The sequence below is a fragment of the Nicotiana tabacum genome, chromosome 5 (assembly GCF_000715075.1).
Source record: "Nicotiana tabacum cultivar K326 chromosome 5, ASM71507v2, whole genome shotgun sequence".
NCBI lineage: Eukaryota > Viridiplantae > Streptophyta > Magnoliopsida > Solanales > Solanaceae > Nicotiana > Nicotiana tabacum.
This window is the reverse complement of record NC_134084.1, coordinates 164,061,541-164,069,463: the sequence shown is the minus strand read 5'-3', so window position 1 is coordinate 164,069,463 and position 7,923 is coordinate 164,061,541. Positions and strand designations below refer to the sequence as shown.

The 7,923-nt window shown below is 34.6% G+C and overlaps 1 pseudogene; it reads right to left on the bottom strand.

Moving 5' to 3' along the window:
• Positions 1-2,767: 2,767 nt before the first annotated feature.
• On the bottom strand, positions 2,768-7,098 carry LOC142181076 (putative mitochondrial protein AtMg00370; annotated as a pseudogene).
• Positions 7,099-7,923: the final 825 nt, after the last annotated feature.

The following is a 7,923-nucleotide window of genomic DNA, read 5'->3' as shown; positions in this document are numbered from 1 at the left end:
GTTTTAAAAGCTGTAATAGACGCTGATTTTAGATATTTCATTGTTATCTTCCGCTTAATTATTTAAAGTTCTGTTGTTTTCATGTTATTGCTTGTAATTGTTATAAAGAATTAATTTTGTAATGAATTTGGTAGTTAAGGGTTGGCTTGCCTAGCTTTCATTAGTAGGCGTCATCACGACTCCCGAGGGTGAGAAATCCGGGTCGTGACATATATAGGATATTTTAAGAAGTGAACATCCTTCTTAGTAACAGGGTCTGGGGAAAGGTTATTTCACTATATTTTTGATTAGGGACAGGGCCTATCACAAGAATATTTTTTGTATTGGGGCAGAAAAGACAAATTGCCAATCTTTTCTTTCATCTCGGGAGAAATACGATCGGGAGGAGTTAATTCGAACCCCTCCGGTAAAATAAGAACAACCCCCACGTTCAACCCCCCTTTTACCATTAGCAAGAACCTATTTCAGTTGCATATCATAAGGAATTCGAACAACTGCTTCAAATACAGTATCAGGAAGTACCGCTTGTGGAAACTCAATTTCCATGGGCTTATTATCTAAATGGCAATTGGCACATACAATACACCCAGTCGCTTCTCATGGATTTTCATAACCTTGCTGTGCAAAAATAGGATATGCACTTGAAATGGATGTCTGAGTTAAGAGATATATCATGAGCGATACGAAAATAGATCGAGTAATCTGTTTCTTTAGCCAAGAGAAAACATTTCTAGTTTGCATGGTCCAATCATTGATCGCAAAAATTTCTACAATAAATTGGGTAGGTCGCTAGTATTGTTTCCTAGCCATGATTCTGCTATTTGCTGGAATAATCTAGGAATAATATAGGATGAATCTCCCCGATGGTTAGAAATAGAAAGAGTAAATACGATTTTCAATACTTTGCTTATGTACAACTACAAAGTACCAAACATTCTAATTGGATTAGATTAATATCAATGGATCCTTTATCAGTCATTCATTGAATGATAAATAACTACAAGTGACGGAGACAGACAATTTAAATAACGAAAAATCCAATATCTATAAATTATATCGAGAATGACTGGAAAGGTGGAAACAAGACCAGATATAATTTGATCATTATAAACAAATCTAAAATCTTTATAGATAGAGCCAATCATTAATTCCCAACCGTGGGGTAAATGGAATCCGATACATAAATCAGTTAATAAAAGAATAGAAAAAGCTTTTACTGTGTCACTTAAGTTATAAATGAATTCCTGAGCCCAAGAGTTAAGAATAACAAGTTTTTCATTACCCAAAATTGAATACCCGCTTAGAATAATAAAACATATGATATTTGTCGAGTAGTGCAAAATCGTATGGATACGATTCTCATTTTGTATCTTGATTAATTGGATCGTTTCTTTATGGATTCCTATCCCAAACTCTTCGAGATGTGTTTCCGAGTATTCCTTGATCATTTCGTCCATGAAGTGGAGTTCCTCTAATTCTATGAATTTTTCTAGAAGACTCTTTTCTTGAATATTATTCAAAAAAAATTCGGATTGCCCAGTATTCCACCAATTAGTAACTCAAGATTCCAGACATTGATTAACTGAGAAAGAAATCCACCAGGGCAAAAATACTATAGATGCAAGATAGAAAAGAGGAGTGAATGCTTTCTTTTTTGCCATTTTTTTATCTGTGAATTGTTAATCAACCCATTCGTACACTCTATGCGATCGAATATTTCTTACACACATGAGTTTTATACAAAGTATCGGACTAATGAATCTATTTTCTTTGTGATTTTGTGGTTAGTCTTTGAATCTAGAAAGAATCCAGAAAAAGTTAAGAATTCACTTCGAATGAAGAAATTCAGAATATTGTTTCCTGATACTGATATCTCAATTTCTCAAAATACTTCAATTGGTACACGCAAGAAATAAGCTAATTCAACAGCCTTTTGTTCAATTTCTCGTGGAGTCAAATTTTCATCAGTACGAGTCAAGGGAATGGACCCTTGACCTCAGATGTCCATATAAAGAACACGACGAGCATAAATACCCTCTTTAACTTCTATTCTAACGGACTGAATATCTTTTATAAGGAATTAGAGGAATATGCGACGATTTTTTCCCGGAAATCCCCAACGAAAAATACAGACTATTCCTTCCTTTCTATCGATTCGATCATAAGCACTACCTACATTCCAGGAAATTGTGCACCACAAATAAGAGCTAATAAAAAGACCCGCAATTCCATAGAAAGACATCATTGATTGCTTGTGGAAAAAAAATGATTTGCTGAGGCGGAAAAAAAGATATCAAATTTCTACCAAGATAACTGGAAGTTCCAACTAATAAGAAGCCTAATGAACCTAAAAAAACGATAAAGGCCCAGCAGAAATTACTTATTTTTCGAGACCCTGTTATAAGTTCTATCCATATATGTTCTGATCGCCAAGCATACTTTACCCGATTGCATTTTATTGGAATTGAGATAATACCCCAGAGAAATTTGACTTTACTTTTTGTTTCCGAAGTAACTCTCATCAACTAGCACTAGTTTGAGGTGAACTAGCACTAGTTTGATGTCAACCTTTAGGAGTAATTCATCAAATTGGTTAAATATGAAATAATAACATACTCTTTATTTAATACGATCACACTATACATATCGATATACATAGCGATTCACCGACTACATTTCAGCCATCTAGTGATCCTGATCTATTTGAAAATTGCTAGAATTGATATATCCGTATATCATATTTCTGCATGCATAAGAGTTTTTTCCTTTATGTTTGGTGGAAATAACATGTTACACTATATTCCAATAAATATATATATGTGTTATGATATAAGTCCACGTTTTCAAAAACAACAAAACCACTTGTTACAAATAAGATCTTGTTGTTGCATCGAAAGAGATAAATGTTAACTAATCTGGCTAGCATTGAACTTGGTAAAATGAAATGGTTGAATAATTGGAAAATGAGATTATTCAGGAATACACATTGAATGCTAAGATTATGCATTGAATTTCCGGTAGTAGATCCATAATCAAAAGGGCTCATCATATGTTTACTGTGGGCTTAGACGTTGATACCCGCATTATCTGCATCACCAGTTCTAGGCGTATACTATGTTCCAGAGCCTTTAGTTTAGTTGTCTTTCTTCAAGGAGAGTGAAGCGAAGTCCCTCCTCGAAAGGAAAGAGGGACGAGCGGAACGGCTTCGGTATCGGTTTGGCCTAAGATTTTCTAAGTCCGACGCATCACTTACTTTGCGTCATTGTGGGTCCATAACCATTTTACTACCTATCCTTCGTTTGAGGAAAGAGATGATAAATTCAGTCATGAAAAAAACCAGTTTGTTTTAAGGCTCTCATGAGGCTTGACAGTAGCGTTAGGACGACTGGTTCTCGATCGTCGTGTTCTGCATGCTGGATCTTCTACTATTCTATGTTCTTCCCGAAAGTGTGCTAATCCCTATGTTGTGCGGATCTGAGTATCTTCCTAGCACTACAATGTCTCGATTGTGCGGCGCTAGGTTGGTTGACAAACCCAAGGGCAAAGCCAGGGGAGGGAGTGGGATTTTCGCTTTTCTGGATTTCCCACCAATTCCTTAGATCCCTAGTCTTCAACGATGAAAATATTCTCATTATGAACTCAGCAGGGCTAGTGTTTTTACAAGAAGTATTTGTGATTGTTCCAGAAGAAATGAAACAAAACATATGGTAGAGCTAGGACAGTTATTGTATGAGGTCTACCCAATGCTAGATGCAGAGGCGCATAATAGATCGATATGAACATCATGAGTTGTCCCGTAATAAAACCAGTTATTGCTGATACCTTCTTCTCGGTTCCTTCTTCCATAACTAGAGCTCAGAGTAGGAAGAGATAAGAGGGCCCTATGGAGAATGTGGTCAGAAATCCATAATAGAGTCCGACCACAATGACCGAATTAAGTGCGGCTAATCCCTTTTACACATATGGATGAAGTGAGGGATTCGTCCATACTCTAGGTAAAGTTGGAAGACCATGACTGATCCTGAAAGGGAATGAATGGTAAAAATAGCATGTCGTATCAATGAAAAGTTCTGAGAATATTTCATTGTTCCTAGATGGGTATAAAACCGTGTTAAAATTCTTGGAACAGAACAAAATAAAGTTGGGTCGAATGAATAAATGGATAGGGCTGCGACTTCAATTAAATTATTAGGTAAGAAAAAACAACGAGCTTTTGTTCTTAATTTGAATGATTCCCGATCTAATTAGACGTTAAAAATTTATTAGAGCCTGATGCGGGCAGGGTTTCTTGTCCCATGAGTGGATTCTCAAATTTTTAATGAATCCTAACTATTACCATTTTCTATTATGGAGATGTGTGTGTAGAAGAAACACTATATTGATAAAGAAAGTTTTTTCCGAAGTCAAAAGAGCGATTAGGTTGAAAAAATAAATGATTTCTAACCATCTTATTATCCTATAACACAATAACATAAACCAATTAAACGAAACGAAAAAAAGAGATGATAGATAATCCGTTGAGAAGTTTACCTGTATCCAAGGTATCTATTCTTACTATAATACCTTGTTTTAACTCTATCGCACTGTGTATCATTTGATAACCCTCAAAATCTTCCATCTTTGGTTCAAATCATTTCAAATGGAAGAAATCCAAAGATATTTACAGCTGGTAGCCCTTCTGGCTATATTTTTTTTACTCCACCCATTTCATAAAGTATTCGACCCGGTTTAACAACAACTATCTAATATTCAGGGGATCCTTTTCCTGAACCCATACGTTTTTCTGCGGGTCTTAGTGTAACTGGTTTGTCTGGAAATATACGTACCCATATTTTTCCACCACGATGTGTATTTCGTGTCATTGCTCGTTGGCCTACTTCTATTTGTCTAGATGTAATCCAAGCAGGTTCAAGTGCCTGAAGAGCATATTTACCGAAAGAAATATGATTACCTCGATGAAATATTACCTTCATTCTTCCTCTATGTTGTTTATGGAATTTGGTTCTTTTGGGGTTATAGTTGATGGTTGTTTCTGAATTCCATCACTACTACAGAATCGGACGTGAGAGTTTCTTCTCATCCAGCTCCTCACGAATAAAAGGATTCAAAAAATTTAATTTGAATTAATCTGGAATAGTCAATCTTAAGTTAAGATATATATGTATTTACTGAGTAATACCTTGAGCGTGTGATTCTTTGAGATTTCATTCAATCTAGTAGTAATTTGTATATCTTGTTTGAATAGAAAACTAAACTTTTTAGTTTTATAAATAGAAATCTAAAAACAAAATTGTATTATTATACCAAATCCTTATTTTGTCCTTTATTGTATTTTCCTAAATTTTGCAATAAAAAAGGTTTTCGCGGGCGAATATTGACTCTTTCAATCCCTATTTCATTTGTAGGGTTAACTAGTGACTTCTCAGATCTCCGAATACATGAATTAATCTCTGGTTCGTTCAGCCATCCCGACCAGTGAATCATTAAGATTCATTTTCCAATAGAATCTTTTGCATTCACAAGTTCCGTCGTTCCCATCACTTCTTACTTAATGGTTAGGTCCGAATTCTACAATGGAGCTCAGAATGAAATTGGTTCTTGAGTCAATCTTCTCAGTCTTTATTGGCTCGAAGCTCTTGATTTTTTGTTCTATTTCTATAAGAAGATTCATTTTATTATGGTATGAATGCGTATTGATGCTTTATTACACTGCCTTTTATGAGATTACTCATAGACCTTACATATTGGAATTCTATATCATTGGTATTCTTTTTCTCTCTTTCTCTCATCCATAGGAGGCTCAAGGGTAAGGCAACACAAGCAATGGCTTAGGGCCTCCAAATTTTGGGGGCCCCACTTTCCCTTGGTAGTAATTTTAATTTTTTTTTATATAAATTGAGTATCTTAATGTTAAAAAGTAAATAACTTAATACAAAAAGGAAAAGAAAATTTTAATTTGTGACTAGCGCTGATAGTTGAGATTTTAATAATTTAAAGGGTATAAAGATATCTTTAATTTTTTTATTTAGTGGGTAAAATTTGATTTTTTATTTAAAGGGTATAAAGATATCTTTTATTTTTGACAAGAGTGGGTTGCTTTAGTGGTGAGCACCCTCCACTTCCAACCAAGAGATTATGAGTTCGAGTTACCCCAAGAGCAAGGGTGGGGAGTTCTTGGAGGATGGGAGCCGACGTTAAAGAAAATATAACAAGTAGAAGATAATACTCTGATCCGTATACTCAATAAGATAACAAGAATTAATTTTTGTTAAATACCTATCCTATAATAATTTTGCATTAGGATCAATAATGTATTAGGAGAATCTAAATGGATCGGATTAGCTATATTATCATTTAAAAAAGTTAAAAAAATAGATTTCAAACAAAAATATACAAATTTATTTTGTTAACAAATTAGGGCTCCTCATCGAGATTTGTCTTTAGGCCACCAACAATGTTGGACCGCCCCTGCTCTCATCCTTCCATTTATCCACATCTTTTTTGTCTATTTTGCTTTACAACTTAGAATCAGATTTCCTTTTTTGTTTATGCAAAAGATTTCAGTTGCTACAAAGATATGACCTATATATCATATCTTGACTGGTTCTTTAGATCCAGATAATGCGAAGTGATGGGTTGGTTATTAGTTCTATAGTTTTTAGTTCATACTATGTGGGCTGGTATTTTTTAATCCTAACCCTAAAAAACCAACGAGTCACATACTAAGCATAGCAATTATATCAAATGGTCAATCGAATTTTTATTCAACCTTATAAAACTAAGAATTATAAATGTTCCCCTTGATTGACTAGAAAAAAGAATGAATTTGTCTTTTTTTGTTCAATCATTGGATAGAAGGGAAAGACAAATAGTAAAATTATTCCTCATCTAGAAATATCCAAAATTTGATGCCCAATACTCCATAGATAGTTCAAACTATAGAAGAGCAATAATTAATTTTCGCTCGAATCATTTGTAGGGGAATCCTACCTTCTCTGATCCATTCGACACGTGCAAATTCTTTTCCGTCGATACGCCCTGCAATTTGTATTTGAATTTTGTATCTGCTTGTTCTGTTAATTCAATAGCCTTTTTCATTGCTTTTCGAAGGAAACTCTATTCTTTAATTGTCCAGCAATAAATTCAGCAAGAATAGTAGGGTTTCCATAAGGTTTTGCAATTCTTGTGACAGCAATGTTCGATTCCTCGCGGTCGACTTTCTATTAATAATTTTGGGAATCCCATAAAGATTATGACCTGGATCAGATCGATTGTTTTTGAATTTCTGTATGTGCAATTCCCTCGACGCTAGCGGACGTTCTCATATTCTGTTGTAGAAAATTCTTGATACAATCTCTTATTTTTTGATCTTGTAAACCTTCAGAATAATTTTTTGGTCATGAAAACCAAAGGGAATGATGACCTTGGGTTGTACCCAGTCTGAAACCAAGTGGATTTATTTTTTGTCCCATAATCCCCCACTATTATACATATCACGATACGGCTTAGCTCTAGATTGTTTTCCATCTCATTTTTTTTAACGAATACATCTCTACATATTCATCATCTAAAGATATATCTTTCATTACAATAGTTATATGACAGGTCGATCTTTTTATTGGAAAACTACGTCCTCGAGCTCGAGGTTTCAATTTCTTCATAGTAGTACCTCTATTGACTTCGGCTTTACTAATGACTAAATTGGCTTCGCTGGAACCCATATTGTAACTAGCATTTGCTGCTGCAGAATAAACCAATTTTAAAATGGGATAACATGCTCGATAGGGCATGAGTTCTAGTATCATAAGCGTTTCCTCATAGGAACGACCACAAATTTGATCAATTACTCTTCGTGCTTTGTCAGCAAACATAGATATATGTTCACCTAAAGCATATACTTCTGTTTTTTTCTTCTTTAGCATA